This window comes from Panthera uncia, chromosome B4 (genome assembly GCF_023721935.1).
Source record: "Panthera uncia isolate 11264 chromosome B4, Puncia_PCG_1.0, whole genome shotgun sequence".
NCBI lineage: Eukaryota > Metazoa > Chordata > Mammalia > Carnivora > Felidae > Panthera > Panthera uncia.
In genome coordinates this window covers 640,331-665,171 of record NC_064809.1, presented here as the reverse complement: position 1 = coordinate 665,171, position 24,841 = coordinate 640,331, and the positions used below count along the sequence as shown (strand labels likewise).

The window sequence follows — 24,841 nt, the reverse complement described above, 5'->3', positions numbered from 1 at the left end:
GTGAACCAATAGTGTCAGAGCCTAATGCCCCCCCCCCTTTTTTTTAAATTTTTTTTAACGTTTTATTTATTTTTGAGACAGAGAGAGACAGAGCATGAACGGCGCAGGGACAGAGAGAGAGGGAGACACAGAATCGGAAACAGGCTCCAGGCTCTGAGCCATCAGCCCAGAGCCCGACGCGGGGCTCAAACTCATGGACCGCGAGATCGTGACCTGAGCTGAAGTCGGACGCTTTAACCGACTGAGCCACCCAGGCACCCCAATGCCCCCCCCCCCCCCTTTTTAAAGACAAAACTTCTTCCTTCCTGATGGGCTCTTTGGTCAGTACACCTTTAAGCCTATTTTTTGGGGGGGAAGTAGGAGAGGCACATCCTATTTAGGTTCTGGTCCAGGTGTTCCTGGGAAGCACGTCCTACTTACGTTCTGGCCCAGGTGTTCCTGGGAAGCACGTCCTACTTATGTTCTGGCCCGGGTGTTCCTGGGAAGCACGTCCCACATAAGTTCTAGTCCCACCGCGTCTCTGCACTGCGTTGGGCTTCCAGTTGGAGTTATTCCCAAAGCTTCCTGGAGGAGTGGCCTGGATCTGCCCCCTGATGACGAGGCTCAGAGCCCCACTGGCTGTGACTTTGGGACTCTTTCTTCTGGACACGCGTGTTCGTCAGCCTTCAGCATGTGGGGAGGTGCTGGGCTGAACGTCCCTTCTCATGCCCTGTGTCTGGTGATTCGTGAGTACAGATATCGTTTGACAAGCCCCACAGGTGAGACTCTGTGGGCCTCGGGTCGTTCTGAGAGGCCAGGCCCCTCCCAAGATTCAGAGCTTGGCATTGGGGATGGGCAGGGTTGCTGTGGGGATGGCCCTGTGCCCCGCTTGCTGAACGCCCGAGGGCTTCACCCTGTGTGATGACATCTGTGACGTTTTGGGGCTTTGGCCTGCACACTTGCCTTGCCAGTCACATGGATTGAGCACTGTTTCGGTTTGTGTGTCGGCTCTCATGAGCATCTTTTACTTTTCCTGTTTTCATAAGCTGCTTTTAAAATAAAAACTAGGGGTAGGGTTTTTAGGCAGCTCCCCCACCCTGGTACCACGTGGACTTAATGCTATCTCAAAGTTGTGGCTTCAATTATATACAATGACTATTTAAAAGTAACATGAAACAAGGTACAGATGGGCTTTGTGCTAGATTAAGTGAGTGTGACCAGGCTTCAAAACAATTCTTGTATTCCAACATAGTGGATGTTAAGAGCTGGTGAGATTTAGTAACATAAAGCAGTCTTTAAGGCACTCCTTAAGCAAGGGCATGATTAAATTTAAGTCGTTAAAATACACACCTTTAAAATTCAGGAAATAGCCTACCAGCTTTCCAGGACTGAAACTTTGTTACTAATGTGCGTTGTACTGTCCCTCCACGGCCACAAGTTACTGCGGTGGTGTGATACCATGTCAGGAAATTCGGTAAAAATAAGGTTTTGCGGGTGGATTGCGAGTTCAGTTCGCTTTTTAGCACAGGTGACTCTAGGCCTCCTTTGATGGCCACGCTTTCCCCGTGGACCACAGCAGGACGCAGTCACACGAGCACTCGCCCTTGGGGCTGTTTTGCTGTTGATATCAGCGTGCAGACTTTGAGACGTTTTTCTCTCACTTGTACACAAATATGAAAAGTAGAATTTGCTTTTCTTTTTTCATATGTAGATGTGAGCAGTTATTATTTAGATCCCCGATGAGGAAGGGATTTATGACAGTTGGTAATTTAGAATTCTTCCCTTGTATTAGGAAGATCTGGCCCTGGACCCAGGCAGGAAGTAGCCTTGACTTTGTTTGATGACTTTGTTTAGTGTTTGGCACAAATAGGATTCTGGGTGAGGTCTGCCCTTGATGGAAAGCGTGTGAGCGAAAGGGGCGCTCTGACGGTGTTCTGTTCTGCGTCCCGTGCTTCGAGAGGGCAAGGCCTTGGGAAAGGAATGTGCAGGGCGGATTGCGCGGGTGGGCGCGTTCCGTGGCCGTTGGGCAGGTGACCGGCCGCTGGTTGGGAGTGCTGTCACCGGAGACGGGTGGCTCACAAGGTAGTGTGGGCCGCACAGCACTGGGAACGCTAACGTTCCTGGAAACTGGGGTGCGAAGTCAACTTCGTAATTCCTTGGTGCCTTGGAGGCTTTGTATTGATGGGTTTGAGTCCTTTTAAAACAGTTTCTGAGGGGATGACCTCCTCTTTGAACAGACGAGGAGACTAGATTGCTCATGTTTAGAAGCTCATTAGTAGCGTCTTCCTGACGGTTCTCGGTATCCTCGACTGTGGGACTGCCTTTCCCGTGAACCACGCCTGGGGATCCGGCCTTTGATCTGGGCTCCGATAGAGGAGCTCTGTGGCGCCCGCGGGTGCTCTGGGGCGGGGGGCCCGGCGGTGGCCGTCCCTCCTGAAGCCGCGAGCCGGGGAGGACGCTCACGTCCTCGCCCTGCTTGGCGGTGATGGGGCGGGTTCACTCCGGACATTGTCTTAGCGGGCTGCCTCCCCGACTCGGCGTTTAAAATTGAATCTGCCGCCCAGGGGCGGATACAAGGGTGTCCGTTACACGACCCTGCACGTTTTCTGTGTGTTCGCAACTCCCCTCTCGTGGCAGGTGGACAGAAAACGCAGCCCCTCTGCAGAGGCTAACCTTTCTGTTCTGCATCCGTTAGAACCAGGAGGCTGCGTGTGTGATTTTTGTCAGAAATCTTCATTGTTTTGGTCAAGAGACCATGCTGTTAATTCTTGGTCCTGTGTCTGGGGAAAAGTCTTCTAAGTGAGGATCCAGGAGTAGTGTCTTCAGCGTCTCTACAAGGAAAGGGTGACCTCTCAGCTTCCCCGTTACCAACCAGGAGGGCGTCGATTGTGTTTAAGCCGCCAGCAGTCGCTCAGGAGGCGATCGGTTTCTAGCTTCAGGTAGAGAACTCTCACTCCGAGTGCCCCTTCTGATCCCCAGCTCTTGCGGGGCTGAGGGCCACACCTACCGAGCCGTGCTTCTCTCTGGTCCCCAGAGAATTGGAGTCTTGTCAGTAGGAACGGGTGGTGCACAGTTTGGACGGTGAAATCTGACGTTGCAGACGGAGCTCGGTTTGGATGCGGGCGGTCCCTCTATCTGCGCCAACCGGTTGCCCTCTGTGCGCTAGGCCCCCGCTCTAGGCGCCACTTTCTCAGCACTCCTGACCCGAGTTACACGTGCCTCCTGAGAAGCCACCCTGCTCGGGAGCTTGCTCGAAGCCAGGTGGCTGGGGGTTAGGTCCGCGTCAGCCTGCTTTGCCCTTCAAGCCCTTCCTGACCCTGGTTTTCACTCCCGCCTCCCTGACCCCAGGCCCACCCTCATGGAGAACGTTAACCAGGTCCAAAGTAGCAAATACGATTTTTTAAAAGATGACAGGTTTCATGGTATCCGTGGTTTTTAAGACCTATTTACTCCCATAGAACCTGAATATTTCTTTCACCTGATGTAACCATTGCCAGCTGGTACAGTTCTTCGAAGGATATTTTAGGAATGTAGCCTCAAACATCCTTTATTTTCATAACTATAATCTGCTTAATAAAGTCGTCAGGATGTGGCTTTCTTTTGTTCTCCTATTTTTAGTTTGGGATCCTTGAGAGGAAGCTATTTAGTGGTTACTCATAATTGTGAAGATAATCTAGTGATTAGAGAATCTTGTTAGGGCAAATCTTTTTTTTTTTTTTTTTTTTTTTTCAACGTTTTTTATTTATTATTTTTGGGACAGAGAGAGACAGAGCATGAACTGGGGAGGGGCAGAGAGAGAGGGAGACACAGAATCGGAAACAGGCTCCAGGCTCCGAGCCATCAGCCCGGAGCCTGACGCGGGGCTCGAACTCACGGACCGCGAGATCGTGACCTGGCTGAAGTCGGACGCTTAACCGACTGCGCCACCCAGGCGCCCCTGGGCAAATCTTTTTTTAATTGAAGTATGGTTGACATACAATGCTATATGAGTTTCGGGCGCACGGTACAACATAATGATTTGACAATTCTACGCATTATGAAATGCTCACCATGATAACTGTAGTCTCCTCTGTTGCCAGAGTTATTACGGTATTGACTGTAGTCTCTGTTGACTTCTCCTCCCTGCAAAGACTTGTTTTATAGCTAGAAGTGTGTACTCCCCCCCCCCCCCCCCGGCCCACTGACAACACCCAGTTCTTTACTATGTCTCCATTTTGTTCATTTGTTTTTTTAGATTCCACTCATAAGTGAAATCGGGACATGGGCGCCTGGGTGGCTCAGTTGGTTAAGCGTCTGACTTTGGCTCAGGTCATTATCTTGCGGTTTGCGAGTAGGAGCCCTGTGTTGGGCTCTGTGCTGACCGCTCAGAGCCTGGAGCTGCCTCGGAATCTTGTGTCTCCCTCTCTCTGTCCCTCCTTGGCCCATGCTCTCTCACTCTCTGTCAAAGAACAAGTAAACATTAAAAAATTAAAAAATCAGGACAAAGCTTCCAGCTTCCTTTGCTGTATATATAAGTAAGTCTTAATCCAGGTAAATGTTGGCAGGAATAACCGTGTTTAAAACAGGTAAGATTTTTGTGATACCTGGCTATCCTGGGGATACTGTCTCAAGAAATTTTCTAAAACATCCAGTTTTCTTTTCACTAGTTACACCCTCCCCTATTCCCTGATTATTCCTGTTTGCATCAGAATTTTGAATGTATTTAAGCTGGTGCTTAAACAGTGTGCATATACAGGCATGTAGGCCCTTTCCTAGAATGTGGGCCATTTGAGTATTTTTGGACAGTACAACTTCCCATTTCCTTGGTTAGAATACATGTAGCTCTTCATTAATAAAGATAAATGTTCTGGTATCAGAGACCCTTGATGACTTCTCTTGTTAAATAAATGCCAGTGCCAAGGTGGTTTTCTGTGCTGTGTGTTTAGAGATATTTCTCTCTCCCTCCCTCCCTCCCTCCCCCTCTCTCTCTCTCTCCCCCCCCCCCCCCCCCCCCTCCTCCCTCCCCCCCATATATACATATATACACATACATATATGTGTGTATATATATATATATATATATAATTTTAATGTTTGTTTTTGAGAGAGAATGCAAGTGGGTTAGGGGCAGAGAGAGAGGGAGACACAGAATCCAAAGCAGGCTCCAGGCTCTGAGCTGTCAGCACAGAGCCTGACGTGGGGCTCGAACTCATGAGACGTGAGATCATGACCTGAGCCAAAGTCGGACGCTGAACCGACTGAGCCCCCCAGGCGCCCCATGTGCTGTGTGTTTACCATAGACTTGTCTTGCGAGAGTGCCACTACTGTTAGAAGTCCCGTGACTTGTTGGGACAGGACATGGAGCATTCATTCTGTCTTTGGGTCATTTGTGCATAGCTGGGTTGCACCTGTTCTGTAAGCCAGGAAAGCTGCTCTGCTTTGGACTCACGAGGGCCGTGGTTATCAGAACGAAGGGAAACAAGATCATTTTCTAGTTTATCTTAAATCTGAAATTGCCCCCGAGCTGCAGAATAACCCAATCTTAAAGAAAGATACGATTTGACTTTTAGTAGATTATACTAATTTGGTTAGTCTGGCTGAGTCATTATTCTGCATTGTGAATTGACTTTCTCTTTCGATTTATCCTTCTAATGGAGTGGTTCCAGATCACCTGTAGGCTCAGAATTAAGTGTGAATGTTGCTACTTGTAATTTAGACTAACTTGGTCTCTGAGATAACCAGAGGCCTGTATTTAATTTCCATTTATGCCTTTGTTGTAAACCCTAAGTTCAGTCCTCTCTTCCTCCTCCCTTCTGTCTTCTTTCTGACCCATAGCTGTCATATATGGGGGGGGGGTGTGGGTGGGGAGGGGTCCAGACTGTCTGAATCCTTGACAACCTTTGGAAAGGACCTGTTTTGAGCAAGACACCTTGAACAAACTTCCAGTTGTCTAGGCATCGCCAGTTTTGTTGGCCTCTGGAAAATCGTAACACTCTTCCCAGGCTTTTGGCTGACCTTTCGTGGCTGTGCCAATGCTTCCCCACATGGGGCCACGCGTACGGAGGCTCTGCAAGCCTGTTGCAGCACCGGCTGTATGCAGAAAAACTAAATAGTTCTATAATTAAGAAACCATACGTTGCTATAGCGGGGGCACAGGGGTGCAAGTACACCTGGCTCTGGGGGTCCCCAACACCCAAGGTTTTGGCCCCTTGCCGCTGACAGAATCCAAAGGCAGAGAAGTGAGTAGTGGTGAGATAGGAAAGGAATTTATTTCAGCGAGGCCAGTGTCAGGAAGACCGAGGACTAGTGTTTCAAAGATGGCCTCCACTCTTAAAAACTGAGAACAAACTGAGGGTTGATGGGGGGGGTGGGAGGAAGGGGAGGGTGGGTGATGGGTATTGAGGAGGGCACCTGCTGGGATGAGCACTGGGTGTTGTATGGAAACCAATTGGACAATAAGCTTCATATATTGGAAAAAAAAAAAAAAAAGATGGTCTCCAAAGTGCCAGAAATCCTTCCAAGTTCATGGGGGGGGGTGCAAAGGAGGGTGGGCACCTGCTGATGGTAGTGAACACTAGATCAATCCCTGTCTTGGGGTCTATCAGGGGAGGGGTCTGCTGGCTCCAGGTGGCCCTAGTGCCTCAAGGGGTAGTGTCTTTCCCTCAGGAGGTGCTCTGCCCTCAGGGTCCCCTGTCTGAGCCCAGAGACCAGCTGGGAAGTCAGGTCTGCATGGAGGCAGCGGGGGGCCTGTTTCCCTGCCGTAAGTCCCCTCCCCTGGCTCGGAGCAGGATCGTATTTTGTTCCTGTGGGTGACCGTGAGGGTCCTGGCCTCGGTTTAGCGCTGAAGTGGGTATAAAATGGAAGATTGGCACATGCTCCGTGAGCTACAGGGACCAGAGGTGCTCTAATCTGGTGTCGGCTGGGATGTTGGACGACCTTTCTGTCCTACCTTGTGGGGTTTCTGTGGCTCCTAAGGGAGGTATAGTGATAACTGTGAAGATTGGGGTCGGGGGAGTTCGCCCTGGGACATGTGTACTGTTTAACACCAGCTCGAGTGGACTTTTCGGCGGAGCACGCCCGGCCCCACCCTGGGGGAAGGGCGCGTGTGCACCTGCAAACCTCCATCCTGTGAGGCCAGTTACACCTGATTCCAGACTCAGCTGGAGGCTTCCTTTGCTGCCCGAGTGCTTCTGAATTGTCCTCCTTTTCTTAAGCATTCATTCAGTTGACTGTGTGAGCGTCTGCACCGGATACTGAGGGAGCGGTGAGAGCCGTTCCTATAACCCGGCAGGACCCGGAACCTAAGCCTGTCGATGGGGCAGAGAGCCTAGTGGGACCCACCACCAGCCAGTGCAGGGTTAGGTGAGGATTGAGCCATCCGGGGAGTGGAAGAAGGCGCTCCTGGGGCCCAGGGTGCTGGCTGTGGCTGTACTCTGCCCCCGGGGCTGCTGGGTTCCGCCTTCTCCTGCTCCCCTGGCTGGCCGTCTTCAGGCTGAGGCAGGGGGCTTCTTGGGCCAGGGGTCCTGGGCACTGAGCCTAATGAGAGGTGGCATCTGGGGCTTTCCTGGTTTTCAAGAGCACGCGTGAGTGGTTGGGGGCCCTGCTTGTGTGTTCTCTCCACGTAAGTCCTAGCTGGCGAGCTGACTGTACAAGGCTCAATGTGTACTTTTCAGCAGGATGACTTTTGAGTAGAAAGCTACACCGAAGCATGAGGCCACGTCCGTGCAGATGACCTTATCCGACCTTCCTACTTTGTATGCAAGTTTACGGAAGTGCAGGGACTTGGGACCGGCCTCCTTCCAGCCCAGCCCAGCCCAGATTGCTTCCTTCCAGGTGCTGGACTCGGGCAGGGGTGAATCATTAACAGCAGAGCCGCCAGCTCCTGAGGCTGTGGGCGTGCGTGGTGCACGGACTGTGTGTGCTGTGTTTCGGGTTCCTGTGGACGCTGGGCCCTCCCCACCTGGGGGGCAGCGGGGTGGGGTGACTCCTGTGCCCTGGCTGCTCCCTCCTCCGGCCATCCGGCTGGTGCCGTCCTCCCTCTGCCCTGTAGCACCACCCTCGCGTTGGTGGAGAGGCTCGGTGTTCTCCCCGGCTGCTCCCTCGTCCCCATGGCCGGGTGGTCCCTGGTCACTGGGGAGCCACCGAGTGGTTTCTGTGTAGGGAGGTGCTGTGCCTAACCTCAGGGACCCCCTGGGTTCTCCGTGTGGCCAGCCTGTCCCCTCCCACCCTGGTCCCTGGCTGTGGTCTGGAGCAGCGGAGGCTCTGTTACTGTGCGCAAGACTGAGCTAAGCCCTCAATCGTCTGGGCTGTGAAGGAGAGACTGTTTTGTAAGATCAGAGGTTGTCTGCCTCCTTGTTAGCATGTGAATGTTTGTTTTAGGTTCTGCTTTTCCTAGGTCAGGAGGAGAGCCCTGCGTGGGGCTGCTGTCGCCGTTCTGTCAGGTGCAGATGGGGAGTCTGCAGGCTGGTCCTGCAGCTCCGAGGTGGCCACGGTGTCACGTGTGACTGACGACCCAGCTGTGGCTGAGGACTTGCAGGGTCGGTGCTGGCCCTGACAGCTGAGGCATTACTCTCCGTAACATTTGACACGTAGACATTTTTAAGTCTGTAAAACGGAAAAGGGCAGTAAGTGGCCTAGACCTCTCTCCTTTGCAGGTCTGCGAGGACGGTTGAAGAGTGTCAGGGAAGCTTCCCGGTGAGCCCTGACCTGCCATCCACTCCCCACCTGTCCTGCCTCTCCAGGCCTGTCCTGGCCTCTCTGCCCGGAGGGCCCCAGTTTTCCTCTGCTGTGGTCTTGGCCAACTGCTGGAGGACTGCTGTACCTTGCTGGGGTCTTGGTCTTTCTAAAGTGTATTTGTCAGCAGAGACTAGTAAAAATGGACTCTAGTGCAAACACTTGTTATGTGTTTCACAACACCAAACCTGTGACCCTGTTCTTGGTAAGAAATTTCCTCGTGGCAGAATACGATGTACGTTGTAATCCCACTTCTATAAGCAATCTGTAAACTGTTCCTGGTGGTCCTGTTAGGATACTAGTGGTGAGAGCATTTTTCCCTTGCCTCTTGCACATTTCCATATGTATTTAAAAATTTTTTTTCACTGTTTGTTTTTGAAAGCGAGACGGAGAGCTGAGAGCAAGTGGGGGAGGGACAGAGAGGGAGGGAGACACAGAATCCGAAGCAGGCTCCAGGCTCTGAGCCGTCAGCACAGAGCCTGATGTGGGGCTCGAACCCATGAATCGTGAGATCGTGACCCAAGCCCAAGTCAGACGCTTAAAGGACTGAGCCACCCAGGCGCCCCTTTCCACAGGTATTTTTAACCAAAGTACTTCTGTATTCCAGTAGAGTGAAAGTTATGATTAATGTCATTAAATCTTTTGACACAGTGCTGAAAAGGTTGATAATAAAAAGCACAACAATAGTTGGTCCTTACAAATTAGCATTTTTGTTCAAACAAATTTTTCCTTGTCTTCCCTGCTGCCAGAGGAAGGTGCTGTGGCCGCAGACGTTCTGGGGACTTCCGCTCTTTTTTGGCCTCTGGAGGTGTGATGGCTCTGATCATGCACCTCAACAAAGGCACTGTCACCTGGCCCGTGAGCCGTGTCCACACCCAGCTGGCAGTCTGACGGCCAGCGGTCTGTGGGACACTCCTGCAGCCACCTGCAGAAAGCCAGGCCAGTGGGAACTGCCATTGCGGTTGAAACTTTGAACAGGTGCAGGCAAATACTTGGGCCAGCACGTTGGCCTGAGCTCTGCTTTATTACCTGTCTGTTCTGCGGTGCGGAAACCTGGCCATTTGTTGCAATCACTTGGGAAACTGGTTTCAGGCCATTAACCCTGGCCTTTAGAACCCAGCCCAGGGGCAGGGCCGGGGCGTGGCTCCGTGAGGGTTTCCAGCGCAGCTGGCCAGCCTTTGGGAGCCAGTGGCTTCTCCCCCTTGAAGATAATCCTCTGTCTTCCTGTAAGTGTATCCTGCCAAGGAGGCAGGTGTTTTGACCGGTGGGCTTGGCTGTGCCAGCCTTTGGGGGAAGGTAATGGTGTCCTCTGCTGTGTTTTCAATTTTCCTGGTAGGTACTAAGGGAAAGGCTGTTCGTAGAAGACCACTTGGAAGAGAATGGGTTTTCAGGCGTCTGTTGGGTGAAACTTTCTTCAAATAGACGCACCCCTGCCCCAGCGGCGGAGGAAGGACACGAGCGGTTCCTGTGCTGTGACAGCTGTGTGTCATGTGCACAACAGTGACCCCTGCCCTTTTCCACCACACTTACCCCCAGGGTCAAGGGTCAAGCACCGGGGGAGCAGGAAGGTGAAGGCCCGCACCCTCTGCAGACCTTCTGTGGGTGACCTCCACCTGATGACTTCCCTGGGTCAGCAGGTTCTGTTCAGGGGTTCGTGGGTCCCAAGTAAGATTGGTGGGGTGGCTTGGCATTCAAGCCCTTAGAGGAGCCTAGCTGCTGTTTTCACTTTCCTCTGGGGCACCTTTTTGCTGCGATTGGTTGCCTTTGTGGGAAACAGTGTGAGGCCCTTGCTCAGGGAGGGTTCCCTCGTGGGAAGGACCCAGCCCTGTCCCAGGTTCTGCAGCATTTCGTATGGGCGCGTGGGCAGGAGCAAGGCTTCCTCAACTTGCGCCTTGTCACAGGTGTTTGAAAAGGTAGAATCTACCAGACTTCTGTTAAAGAAAACTCGATCTTTTGAACAGTTCTGAGTGTTCCTGTTTTGGAAAGCTAACTTCTATCCTGCTGTACTTAGAGTTTATTTAGTGTTTCTTAGGTGAATTTTCCCCATTCTCCCAACTAGATATCCTTACTGGACTTCTAGGATTAAAAGTCTTTAAATTGTGGAGGGGTGCCTGGGTGGCTCAGTTGGTTGAGCGTCCGACTTCAGCTCAGGTCACGACCTCACAGTTCATGAGTTCCAGCCCTGTCTCAGGCTCTGTGTTGACAGCTCGGAGCCTGCTTCGGATTCTGTGTCTCCCTCTCTCTCTGCCCCTCCCCTGCTCATGCTCTGTCTCTCACTCTCTCGAAAATAATAAACATTAAAAAAAATCATTTGTAATCTTAAAACTGCAAAATTTTTATTTCTACAATACCGTTTTATTTTTCCATAGCGTTTTAAAGTTAATTCGGAAGATTAACGATGATAAAACAATGTTTTGCTGGCTAGTTTACAACGTAGTTTCAGATGTATCATTTTATTGGATAATCCCTTAACCACAGGAAACAAGTAGTGTTAAGAAGGAAAACATAGGGTTAAAGGTTAAATGTCCAGGCCTCATGGGTGGGAAAGGTGGCTTGGGACCCACATCCAGGACTGCCAGCTGGATGATTTCTAGTGAGGAAGTCACAGAATTTCAGTGCATCTCCCCAAACCACGGTTTTCTCCCACCCGGAGCAAAATGTAATTGCTAGGTCCTTCTATTGAATCTCATAAAGGCTTGTCTCCTGCAAAGCACCCCACTTTGCAAAAAAGAACTTTACATATTATGATGCATCTGAGTTGAACTATGTTGAAAGCAAAATGTTGATCCTTTCTATTTTGGATAGAAATCCTTGTCCGGTAGAAGGATGGAAAATCCTTTCTCCCACTCTGGAGGTTGCCTTTTCAATTCCCTGATGCTTTCCTTTGCTGTGCAGAAGCTCTTATAAGTTTATTCCCAACTGTTTAATTTTGCTTTTGCTTTTGTTGCCGTTGATATTGGTGTCTTATCCACGAAATCGTTGCCAAGGCCAATGTCCAGGATCTTTTTCTCTGTATTACTTGTAGGGGTCTCACCGTTTCAGGTCTTCTGGTTTTGTGAGGGGCACGAGGGAAGGGTCATCCAGTTTCCTCCTCCTGTGTGTGATTCTCCAGTATACCCCGATAGTACTTACTGAACACACCCTCCTTTCTCCATTGTATGTGTACAACTCCATAGCAATAAGCAAATAAGCCAGTTAAAAAAAAAACGGGCAAAGGACCTGAATAGACATTTTTCCAAAGACGACCTACAGAAGGCGAACAGGTCCATGAAAAGACGCCCAACATCCCTCCTCATCAGGGAAATGCAAATCGAAACCACAGTGTGATATTATCTCACACCTGTTAGAATGGCTTTTATCAACAAGTGTCGGCAAGGACGTGGGGAAGAGGGATCCCTCGTGCCCTGTTGTGGAAACGCAGATTGGTTTGGGACCCTGTATGGGGAGGGTAGCCAGGCCTCCTGTTAGCCTGTACTTCTCCATCTGCCCAGGCCTAAATTTGTGTGCATCTTTGTTTCACAGAAATGGCAGCCTTTTGATGCATGGATCTTGAAGTGTTTGCACAGCTCTGCTGGCACATGGGCTAGATGCTTCTCCATCGGTGTCTCCGCGGGCACTCTGACCTTCCAGCTGCCCAGGATGCAGGGTTATGGGGGTTTCTGCTGTGCTTTGTGAAGAAAATTCTAGGGAGGGAGGTTCTGAGATCTCTTTACATGCTTGGACCCACCCCAAACAGCTTTTAGTCGGGGGAGCTATTCTCCCTCCTCTTCTCGCTCTCTGTTCGGGGGTGCGGGGTGAAGAACACCATCCCCCGTGTAGCGGCCTCGACTATGTGCCTTTGGCCTTGGTTGTCCCAAACCGGCTCTAGCCTGTCCAGCCTGCCTTCTGTGCTGTTCTGTTCATCAGTTTGGTTGCTTTCTTTCACTGTGTGTGAAAATTCTACCCTTTCTTGAAACTGCGATTCAAAAGCTGGATGTCGAATTACAAGAGAGACCCAGCCCCTCCTGTGTTCGGTGAGGAAGCTACCCCAAGTCCCTCTCCGCCCGGACCATGCTGGCCTCCTGGAGAGGACCAGTCCATTCATGTTGGTGCCGACAGGGCCGGGATCCCGTGACGTCTTTCCTGGACAGTAGGAACCCTTCTGTCTGATGTTTTGTGAGCTGAAGAGGTCTGAACGATGAATCTTGGAGATGGTACGTAGATACCTTACCTCCAAAGCCTGGACATGACTTTCTTGCCTAAACCATGCCTGTGGCCGTGCCCTCTCATGTCACAGTTTAGAGTCCCAGGTTTTAATAATGTATTTCCCCTAACGTTTTACTGTGGTTTTCTCCATACCTAATTTGAAGGCACTTTCTTTTTTTTTTTTTAATTAAAAAAATAAATTTTCCTATATCTAGTTTTGGCCAAACATCCTACTTTTCATTGGATTAGTTTCTCCTCATGGGGTTGTAGTTTATCAGTTGAGTAATCTAACAGGACGACTGGCGCAAACAGCTTTAGGACCAGACCTGTTTCCCTGTCACTGTGCGGGTCCGCTGGCGCCCAGGTGGCGGAGGTGAGCCCTCTGTGGCGGCCGGGGGACGCCAGCTGCCCAACAGGGTGGGCTCTTCATGCCCCTGGTCCTCGCCTCTTGCTTCTCGGCATTTCATGGCAAGGTCCCGAAGTTCTCAGAAAGGCGTTTGCTTTAAGAAGGCATGTTCACCTACACTTAAAGGTATGAAGTGCTTGTTTGGGGCACGGGACCACCACCCCTGTGGGGCGATAACCTCTGTATCGACAAAACTGAGGCCAGAACACAGGAGTCCTCAGCTGTCAGGTGATTGGGGCACCACGAGGGGTTTGGAGGTGTTCCCAGGAGAGGAGCCGGGCTGTGCTTTGGGTGGAGAGTGGGCTGGGGGGCCATGTCCTGGTGCAGTATCAGCATCACTGCTGATCAAGGCCCGAGCTGGCTGGGGGAAGAGGAGGGAGCGTGGGGGTGGGGAAGCAAACGAAGGAGCCTTAACGATGAGTCTGGGGGGAGAAGGGAGGCGTGGGCTGGGTGGTGGCGGTTTCCAGGCCGCTGGTGGTGGTTGTGGGAAACGAGAGAATCGGGGAGGTGAGCTCGTTTTGGACATGACCTTGAAATGCTTCTGGACGCCATGTGAGCTGGGAGTTTGAAGACGGGGAGCTGTGCTTGGAGAGAGCACACGGGCTGGAGTGGGTAGAGGACCAGGGTGGACAAGGGCCCACGAGTGGAGGCAAGGAGGCCAGAGTCCGTGGAGGGAGGAAAGAGCCCTGTGTGAGGGGGAGGGACCTGGACGGTGTAGCTCATCAAGGCCCAGAGGAAGGAGGTTTTCCAGAAGACAATTTGAAGTGTGGCTGAGAACCAGGAGGGCAGGGACTCGTTTGTGCCTGAGCAGAGCAGCTGGGTGGGGGCCGGGGGTGACCACCCGTCCAGAGGGTGTCCATTCCCTTGGGGAGGTGCCGTGAGGAAAGACGCTAGTGCGGGTCGGGGCTGAGCCGGTGAGGCAGGAGAGGAGAGGCCACGATCCGTGGAAGAAGGGGAGCTGGTGGAGCCGGGCCCCACATGGACACGGTCTTATCCCACGTGTGTCTGAACTGGGTGCTTCTGCAGGCTCACAAACCGGGCAGAGGGGAGGTTCCAGAAGGGCCTCCAGGTGGGGGTTGGACCACGTGCGCGGATTCTGGCATTGCGCCGATGCTAAACTCCGGGCGGGCCCCGTTGGGGTCTGCGGGCAGCCTCCGCCAGCGTGATCTGGGAGTGCGTGCAGCCGGCTGGCCACCGCCCTGCCGTTTGGAAGGGGCACCTGCCGCTGGGAATAGTGGGGGTTTAGTGTGAATGTGTAATTCCTGCATTTCTGGTGCCTCATCTCACCTACGTGGTGGATGAGTGGGGAGGTGCCCTTGTGGCACGGAGCTGACAGCGTCCGCGGGGACCAAGGCACCTCTTGCTCTCGGGTCCCGCCTGCAGTTACTTCCTGCCTTTCTTCAGTCCTGTGTGTCTGTCCTAACAGATGGGTTAGCAGTCAGGGCTGTGATGCAGGCCTCAGCCCCTCGCTCAGGGCTCTGAGAGGCAAACAGAAGGCAGAAGATGCGGGGAGGGGACCCTCGAGCCCCTGGGGGGTGAGGGGAGGGGGGGGACACACAGAACTTTTATAGTGCAGGTGGGAGGTCCTTCTAGAAAAGAGAGTCTTGGCATTTCCACTAAAGTATTTAACTATTGTGACTGTGATCATCGTTGTTCTATGGGGGTGAGCGTAGCTGAAGGGAAAAAAAAAGGTTTTTGAAGAGCTTTAGGATATAACTCTGTTCTTCTAATTCCAGGGTTTTGCCTGAAATGCCACTTTTATTTTTGGTTAGGGTTTTTTAAACATCTTCACAGCTAACAGATCACAAAAACACAGCACTTGTGCTACAATGTTCCAAATGCTGTGTTTTTGTGATCTGTTAGCTGTGAAGATGTTTAAAATTAGATTCCTAGAAATCAGGTTATGGGAGCTCTTGGCCATGCTGCACAGGTCATGTTTGGAGCACCTGGTACTGAAGTCTGTACTCGCTGCCCCTCGTGTTGGTAGGACAGCTGAGTCGTGATGCTGTGAGGGCGCGGTTTTCTCCGTGAGCCCAAGACGGCCGTGTGGCCTTCGAACGCTCTCTCCTAGGCACTCTGGTGTCCGGTCCCTCATAAAGCAGGTGCAGGTCTTAAAATTTACCGCCCTGCGGGGGCGTGGCATGCGTGTGTCTCCGTCTTTCTTCACTGCTGCTCCGTGAATGAGTAACACAGGACACAGTCGTCGTTTTGTGCCCACGACGCCGGGCTGGGCCGCACGCTGGTCCCCATCACGTCTGGGCATCTCTGACTTGAGAGGGACCCGGGGCTCCTGACTTGGAGTTTTGTGTGTTTCCGGAGAACGTTCCTCTGTCCCTGGCTCCTCCTGCTGTGGTATTAGTTCTGAAGGCTGTTTCTTTGCCTTTGGTTTTGACAACTATGATTTGGTTTCTGAGATGATGAAAGGGCATGGAAAGAAAGAGCAGGAAGGGAAGGAATTATCTCATGATTTTAGCCAGGAGGAAATCACTCAGACAGAAAAAACATTGTAAGTGGGTCAGATCCCAGGAAGTACTATTGAATAAGTGACCCCATATTGCACAGCCCTGCTTCACAGAAGTGCTGTTACCCAGGGAACGGGGAGAATGAATACATTCAGTCTGGGGTCAAAACACACGTCTTTGCGGACTCTGACTAATCAGCAGAGTCTGCTCGATTCAAGTTTGAGAGACCGTGGAGAAGACGGTGTTGGCCTGGCCTCGTTACCTGAGAGCGAGCCAGGTGCAGTAAAGTGGGCTCGTTAATTTCTAGAAGACCCTCGGGGAGGATGCGACGCTTCTAATACTCGGCCCTCCTCTGAGTGTGCGTGACTGCGTGCGTGTGCGCATCTTTGTGTGACTGTGTGAGCATGTGGTGTGTGTGATGATGTTTTTGTCTCCATGACTTAATTCTCTTACAACTGGAACTTTGTACCTTTTAATTCCCTTTATCTATCTTGCCCATCCCCCACCTACCTCCCCTGAGGCAACCACCAGTTTATTCTCTGTAACAATGTTATCTTTTTAAGATTATGTATGAGTCGAATCACGTGGCATTTGTCTTTCTCTGACTTCTTTCACTTAGCACTGTGCTCTCTAGCTCTCCGTTGTCACAGATGGCAAGACTTCATTCTATTTATGGCTGAGTAATATTCCATTGTAATTATAAGCCACGTTTTCCTTATCCACTTGTCTACTGATGGACACTTGGGCTGCTTCCGTATCTCGGCTATTGTCAGTAATGCTGCAGTGCACATCAGGGTGCACGTATCCCTTTGAATTAATGTTTTCTTTCTCTTTGGGTAAATGGCAGTGCAATTGCTGGGTTGTAGGGTAGTTCTATTTTTAACCTTCTGAGGAACCTCCGTCCTCTTTTCCAGAGTGGCTGCACCAGTTTGCATTCCCACCAACAGTGCACGAGGGTTCCCCTTTCTCCTCATCCTCTCCAACATTTGTTATTTCTTGTGTTTGTGATTTTAGCCATTCTGACGGGCGTGAGGTGGTATCTCATAGTGGGTTTGATGTGCATTCCCCTGATAATGAGTGATGTCGAGCTTCTTTTCATGTCTCTATCGGCCATCTGAATGTTGTCTTTGGAAAAATGTTCAGGTCCTATGGCCCATCTTTTAATCAGATTTGGGTGTGTGTGTGTGTGTGTGTGTGTTATAGGAGGTCTTTATATATTTTGCATGTTAACCCCTTATCAAATACAGCATTTGCAAATATCTTCTCACATTCTGTAGGTTGTCTTTTTTTGTTGGTTTCCTTTGCTGTGCAAAAACTTAAAACAAAATTTTTTGTTTATTTTTAAGAGAGACTGAGCATGAGAGGGGGAGGGGCAGAAAAAGAGAGAGGGAGACACAGAATCTGAAGCAGGCTTCAGGCTCTGAGCTGTCAGCACAGAGCCCACTACAGGCCTGGAACCCATGGAACTGTGGGATCATGACCTGAGCCGAAGCCGGATGCTTAGCCAAGTGAGCCACCCAAGCGCCCCCTGCTTTTGGTATTTTGATAGGGAGTGTATTACATGTGTAGATTGCTTTGAGTAGTATGGACATTTTTTATTTAAAATTTTTTAACATTTATTCATTTTTGAAAGACAGAGTGTGAGTGGGGGAGGGGCAGAGAGAGAGGGAGACACAAAATCCATGGCAGGCTCCAGGCTCTTGTCAGCCCAGAGCCCAACACGGGGCTCGAACTCACAGACTGTGAGATATCATGACCTGAGCCGAAGTCAGACACTTAACCCACTGAGTCACTCAGGCGCCCCGAGTAGTATGGACATTTTAATAACATTTGTTATTCCAATCGATGAGCATGAAATATCTTCCCAGGTTGTGTTTTCAATTTTTTTCATCAAGGTTTCCTAGTTTTCAGAGTGTAGGTCTTACACCTCCTTGGTTATGTTTATTCCTAGGTATCTTACTGTTTTTGGTGCTGTTGTAAAAGGGGTTGTTTTAATTTCTCTTTCTGTTATTTTTAGTGTATAGAAATGAAACAGATATCTGTATATTAGTTTTGTATCCTGCAACTTTATGGAATTCATTTATCAATTCTAGTTTTTTGGTGGAGTTTAGGGTTTTCTACATAGACTGTCATGTCGTCTGCAAATAGTCAAAGTCTTACTTCCTCCTTGCTGGTTTGGATGCCTTTGATTTCTTGCTCTTGTCTGATTGCCGTGGCCAGGACTTGCAGCACTGTGTTACGTAGTAATGTGAGAGTGTGCATCGCTGCCTTGTTCCTGACTGTGGAGGAAAAGCTCTGTTTTTTCCCCATTTAAGATATTAGCTGTGGGTTTTTCATATATGGCCCTTTGTTGGGGTATGTTCCCTCTAAACTAACTTTGTTGAGGGTTTTTATCATGAATGGATGTTGTACTTTGTCAAGTGGTTTTTTTTCTGCATCTGTTGAGATGATTCTATGGTTTTCATTCTTGTTGATGTGATCTATCACATTGATTTGTGAATATTGAACCACCCTTGCATCCCTGGGATAAATCCCACTTGATCATGCTGAAAGGTTTTTTTAATGTACTGTTGAATTTGGTTTGCGAATATTTTGTTGAGGATTTTTGCATCTATGTTCAACAAGGATATTGGCCCGTAGTTTGCTTTTTTTTGTAGTGTCTTTATTTGGTTTTGGTATTTGGGTAATGTTGGCCTCATACAATAAATATGAAAGTTTTCTGTTTTTCAGAGTAGCTTGTGAACAATAGGTATTAACTCTTACCTATTACAATAGATATTAACTCTTAGTATTTGGTACCATTTTTCTGTGAAGCCATCTGGTTCTGGACTTTTGTTTTCTGGGAGTTTTTTGATTACTGATTGAATTTCTTTGCTGATCATTGCTTCTGGACTTTGTTTTCTGAAATTTTTTTGATTCCTGATTCAATTTCTTTGCTGATAATAGGTCTGTTCAAATTTTTTATTCCTTCCTAATTCTGTTCTGGAAGATTGTTTTTAGGAATTTATTTCTTTTAGGTTGTCCATTTTGTTGGCTATAAAAAAATTTAACCAAATTTGTTGGTTAAATTTTTTTTTTGATGTTTATTCATTTTCTGAGAGACAGAGACAGAGCATGAGCAGGGGAGGGGCAGAGAGAGAGGGAGACACAGAATCCAAAGCTGGCTCCAGGCTCTGAACTGACAACACAGAGCCCAATGCAGGGCTCGAACCCACGGACGGTGAGATCATAACTTGAGCTGAAGTGGGATGCTTAACCAACTGAGCCACCTAGGCACCCCTGTTGACTATAATTTTTAACAATATTCTCTTCTAATCCTTTTGTTTTCGTGCTGTCAGTTGTTATTTCTCTTTTATTTCTGATTTGGTTTGGGCCCTTTCCCTCTCTCTCTGTCTCTTTTTTTTTTTTTTTTTCTTGCTAAGTCTGGTTAAAGGTTTATCAATTTTGTTTATCTTTCCAAAGAACCAGCTCCTGGTTCTTCCATTGATCTGTTCTATTGTTATTTTTTTCTGGTCTCAATTTATTTCTGCTCTGATCTTTATCTCTTTCAACTAATCTTGGGCTTTGTTTTTCCTTTTTTCTAGTGTATTTAGATGTAAGGTTAGGTTGGTTATTTGGAGGTTTTTCTTGTTTCTTGGGATAGACCTATATTGCTATAAACTTCCCTCTTAAAACTGCTTTTGCTGTGTCCCAAAGATTTTGGACTGTTGTGTTTTTTGTTTCTTGTTTTTTGTTTTTCAGTTTTTTTAATGTTTACTTTTGAGATGGGGCGGGGTGGGGGGGAGAGATTGAGCGGGTGAGGGGCAGAGAGAGAGGGAGACACAGAATCTGAAGCAGGCTCCACACTCTGAGCTGTTAGCACAGAGCCTGATGCAGGACTTGAACCCACAAATCCTGAAGTATGACCTGAGCTGAAGTCAGATGCTTAACCGACTGAACCACCCAGGCGGCCCAGGACAAATTTTCATTTGTTTTGATGTATTTTTTGATTTAATCTTTGATTTTCTGGTTAACCTATTCATTGTTTAGAAGCATGTTGTTGAAACTCCATGTATGTGTGTTGTTTCCAGATTTTTTTTCTTACAGATGATTTTTAGTTTCATACTATTGTGGTCAGAAAAGATACTCGACATGATTTCAATCTTTCTGAATTTATTGATATTTGTTTTGTGGCCAAACATGATCTATCTTGGAGAATGTTCCATGTGAACTTGAAAAGAATGCATATTCTGTTTTTGGGTGAAATGTTCTGGATGTATCCATTAGGTCAGTCTGGTCTAATTTATCATCCAAAGCCATGGATTCCTCATTGGTTTTCTTTGTGATGATCTATCTATAGATGTAAGTGGGGTGTCAACGTTCGCTACTCTTACGTTACTGTCAATTTCTCCCATTATGTCTGTTGTTATTTGCCTTACGTGTTTAGGTGCTCTCATTGTTGGGTGCATATGTATTTAAAACTGTTATATCTTTTTATTGGATTGATCTCATTATCGTTATATAGTGTCCTTTTTTGTCTTTTGTTCTAGCCTTTGTTTTGTCTAAGTCTGTTTTGTCTAAGTCATGACATCCTGGCTCCCCCGCTTCCATTTGCAGTGTATGTTTTTCTAGTCCTTCTTTTTCAGTCTGTATGTCTCTTTAGGTCTGAGGTGAGTCTCTTGTAGGCAGCATGTAGATGGATCTTGTTTTTTTTTTTTTTTTTTATCCATTTAGTTACCCTATTTCTTCTGGAGCATTTAGTTTATTTACATTTAAACTAATTACTGATAGGCATGTAATTGCCTTTTGTTTTCCAGTTGTTTTTGAAGTTCTTTACTTTTCCGTGTGTGTGTGTGTATGTGTGTGTGTACAAGAGAGATTTGTACACTCCTGTCTGGTAGGGGCCTCTCACTGGTCAGCCCTTGCCTGCAACCCCTTGGCTCTCTGCTCAGGGAGGGAGGGATAGCACATGTAAACAGCCCAGCCATTAGGCAGAGGTGCCTGAAAGTATGTGAAATCTGTATCTACCTGTGTTGTAGGAGCTGGTGTTGTAATGGTGGAGAGGCATCACAGACATCAAGAGAAAAGTAACATCCTTAGTTGTTATGAGCTTTGCATGTGATTTCCTGCACACATGATAGAGTATGCTATACAGAATGCAGATGGGTTAATGGTAGTGTTTGCCAGGGAGGACTGGATAGTGGTTAGTGTTCCTGGTAACAGACTGTATGATCTTCAATGCTTAAAGATTTCCCAGCTTAACAACTATACCGGCTTAACAGCACAGTTTCTGTTTCTTCCTCCTCCTCCTGTTGGCTTTGGCTGGAGCTGGGACATCTGCTGTCAGGTTCTTTCACTTTTCCCTATAAATCTACAGCGTTGGTGTCCCTTGAATCCAGTGGGAGGTCAGTGCTCCCTTCCAAGGGGCCCCACTTTTGAAGCCAGTTGTCAACACTTGTAAGACCGCCTCCTGCCGTCTTCTCCTCGGTCTCCTTAGGGCATTTGTGATTTGAAGCAAAGCTCCACGCTGAGCTGGGGTTTTTGATCAACCCTCTGCTCAACCCAGAGCATTGGATCCCCCCTCCATTCTGTCATTTTGGAGTCTACTGTGTGCCTGATGCCCATCATCCGCCGACCTCCTTGACACGGGGCCACGGGGGTACATGCTGATGATTCCGGGTCAGTGCTGGTTTTCTAGCATCCCACTGCATGCTGTATGCCTTTCTTCACTAGGAAACCAGACTGCAAAAGACAGGCGAAAGCCCATAGAAGCTGGCTGTAAGAAAGAGTTAATTCTATGAGGTAGGTAATGGCAGTGGTTATAGTGAATATGCATGTGCATATTAGCAAACATTCTTTAAAAATATAATGAAAAATTGCATTTGGATATTGTCTTTGAAAAGAACTTAGAAAAAGTACCATAAAAGCATAACTTTCGTGAAGTGTGACCCCAGTATATGCTAGCAGAGTCAGCGGAGCACGGTGTTCTATAGGATAGAACAGACCAAATAGCACAGCGCTGTACCGTGTGGTATAAAACAGACTACTCTAGCATTGTATGGGATACAACAGACCACACAGCACAGCAGAACACAGCATTGTGTAGCGTAGTATAGAAGATAGCACAGCACGGTATTGTGTAGTATAGTGTAGAAGAGTCTAGAACAGCACAGAGCCACGGAGCACTGCGTAGTACAGAACAGTCCAGCACAGCACAACTTTGCGTCTCTGCCCTGGACGTTCCTGTGGTGTACTCAGACTCAGGACTGAGAGCCAGGAGTATGACAAGGCTATTTTCTAGGAGCCATTTATATACTTTCTGGGGTCATTTGACGGTCCTGTTTAGTTGGTAGTCCTCTGTGTGGCCGTCTGCTCTGAGTGGTAGGGTTGGTAAATGGGGAGTTTGTAAATCTAGGCATCGTGCCTGGCACGTGTCCAGTGCTCGGTGGAGTTTAGTCATTGTTAATACTCTAATTACTTCTAAAGTGTGCTTTCTCTCACCCGAAAGCAGGCATGCCATCCGTACCACAGGATGTGGGAAATCGGCCTTTTGAGAACGAGGGCTTCTTTTGAACAAAAGTAGAACTTTATTGGGAAGGAGCCCCGCTGGATTCTGAATGCTGGGGCTCTCTGGTGCTGTGCACGGGGTGGTCTCCCCTGCAAAGGACTCGTGGCTCTCTGCACACTTCATCCGGCCGTCCTTACAGGGAGACTGAGTTGTTGACGACACGCCCATCGGCACTGGCAGGCAGTTGTGGAGCGTGCAGGGGGGAGGCAGCATGTCGCCACCGTCCCTTGGCGCGTCCCTGGCTCGTCCTGTGGCCGTGTGGGCTCCTTGTGGCCTCTGGCCGGAGCCCTCCCAGAGGTGGGGGTGGGACAGCCAGTGTCTGGTGGCCCCGGGAAGTGCACACGATGCTGTAGTTGGTGGTCATCGCCTGTCTGAGGAGCCCCGTCTCGAGCTGGGACAGCCCAGACCCGAGAGCACAGGGTCCTTTTGGGGCGGAGTGCCGCACGTTCCCTCCGAGCTGGCCCTAGTCTCATCCCTGCTGGGTCTCAGGGAAGGGAACTTGGGTCCCTGGGGCTTGAGAACCCTTAAGGGTCATTGCTTCCCATTCAGGGGGACACTTCTTTCCTCCAAAGTTGTACCTCCTCTCAAGTTTCTGAATTGGGAGATTCTAGAGACACAGTTATGGTTTGAGTTTGTGACTGGTGATTCCCCAGCAAGCCTCTGGGTCACAGTTGTGGCCGTTCACAGGCAGCTGCCCTGGGAGCCCACATCCTGGCCTTGAGCCCGAGCTGTTGCCCGGAGGCCTGGCTCCCTGGGGAAGTTCCGTGCTCTCAGAACAGCCTCCCCTGTCTGTGGTGCTTCTGATTGCCCCCCAGCACTTGGGCCTTGCTGCTCCAGAGGCCTGAAGGGCAGGGCGGCTGAGACCCTGGGGGAGTCCTCAGAGCCCTTTGGCTTCAGGGATGTGTGCCGGTCAGGACCTCACGTCCTGAACTTAGCCCCGACCCCAGGGATTGTTCAGTGTCCTTGCTTCCTGTCACCTTGATTCAATGGCACCGGCACGTCTTGCACCTTTTCTGTGGGCCCCAGGCTGTCGATTAGTCGTTGGGAGCTTCACGTGTAGGCTCCTGGTGGTCTGGTCATGTGGTTCTCAAAGCACATTCTTGAAAAACTGCCCGCGGCCCAAAGTGTCCACGTGAGAAAGCTCACCTTTCCAGGAGCAGACCCCGTGGTGGAAACAGGCCGTCACGCCGGGGGGCAGGGCGGGGTTGGGTGATGCTGGCCAGGAGGGCTGCGGGCTCGCCCCCCCCAGGTTTACTGATGAGCCTCTGATGGTTACTGATTTGCCACGCAGGTTGTGGGATCTCTTAACTGTGACACTTTTAGGCTGTGATGGGCATAGAACGAGGGTGCCCCGTGCCCGTGCTTACTCCTGGCTGACGGCCGGGTCCTGCCCGGGGGCCTGTCGCTGCTGCGTCTTCTGTACAAACACACGCCTGGCCCTGATCTCCGTCCTCTCGAGTACCCTCCCTGGGAGTCCTCTGCTGGGTGCATCCTGTCCAGCGGTTGTCCCACGCGCTGGACGGCATCCAGGGCTGCCTCCGAGCCTGAGGGGGGGCGTCTCCTGAGTTCCCGGAGTGCTGAGCTGGGTGCTCTTGGGTCTCCTGGTGGGAAGTGGGGTGGGGTCACAGATGGGGGCCCTTGCCTCCCCCTTTAGCTGAGGTCCAGAGGGCCTGGGGGTGGGCTCAGGTCAGCATGTGGCTCCCCTCCCCTCCCCGTGCCCATCCGAAAGCGCAGGCCTGGAGAGCTGCCTGGGATAAAGTGGAGGGGCTGCTAGGAGGCCTCCCCGGGCCGTGCTCCTCCTGCTACTGCTTCACGAGAGGAGCAGGGCCCCTCCCCTGTGCTGTGGGCAGTTTGGATCGTGAGCACATCTTTCTCGGAAAATCGTTGTCTCCAGACAACCAGATGTTGGCTTCTGACAGACGGGTGGTTTAGAACACGAGGAAACATGAGTGCTGGTTCTTAGTGACGTGCCTGAACCAAGGCCTTCCCAGCTCCCCCCCCCCCCCCCCCAAGCCTGGAGTATTTGGTGTGGAGTGGGGCCACGTTCCCAGCTGCCCCGGGAGCCACCACAGTGGACATGTTTGGGTGTTCAGCTCCCACGCCGAGCAGGATAGTGGAACCAATCACTCGTGTTAGAAGAGAAAACAACTCGGCTGTGAAACGGGAGCATGACAGAAACCCCTACCCCGGGGTTTGACCCGTGTAAATCAGTCTTGAGTCAACATGAGCATTGGAGCTGCGGGAGGGGATGGCCGCTGGTGGCAGAGACACCAGCTTTCCCCCTTGGGTCCGGGCCGTGCACAAGACACTGGTGAGGACAGCACGTTTGTGACCACAGAAGGGACTCGGCTGGGTGAAGGCCCTGGGGAAGGACGAGCCGGGCGGGCCCGACCCAGCACCGTCCTGGGCGAGGCCGTCTGAGGGCCACGGCCTGCAGTCCTGGGAGGCACCGGGCCCTGCTTTGCAAGGAAAGATGCTTGTTTTGTTAGGAAAGGTGACCGATGTCCAGCACAGAACTTTCTGGTTCCCTGCATGTGTTCATGGAAGTTT

The 24,841-nt window shown here is 50.1% G+C and overlaps 1 long non-coding RNA gene across 1 annotated transcript in view; it reads left to right on the top strand.

The window, feature by feature from the left end:
- The first annotated feature begins 295 nt into the window (after nt 1-295).
- Nucleotides 296-24,841, top strand: part of LOC125919952 (uncharacterized) — a 170,084-nt gene continuing 145,538 nt past the window's right edge. The window contains exon 1 of the long non-coding RNA XR_007456886.1: nt 296-2,061. This is a non-coding gene — a long non-coding RNA (uncharacterized LOC125919952). The remainder of the gene's footprint in view (nt 2,062-24,841) is intronic.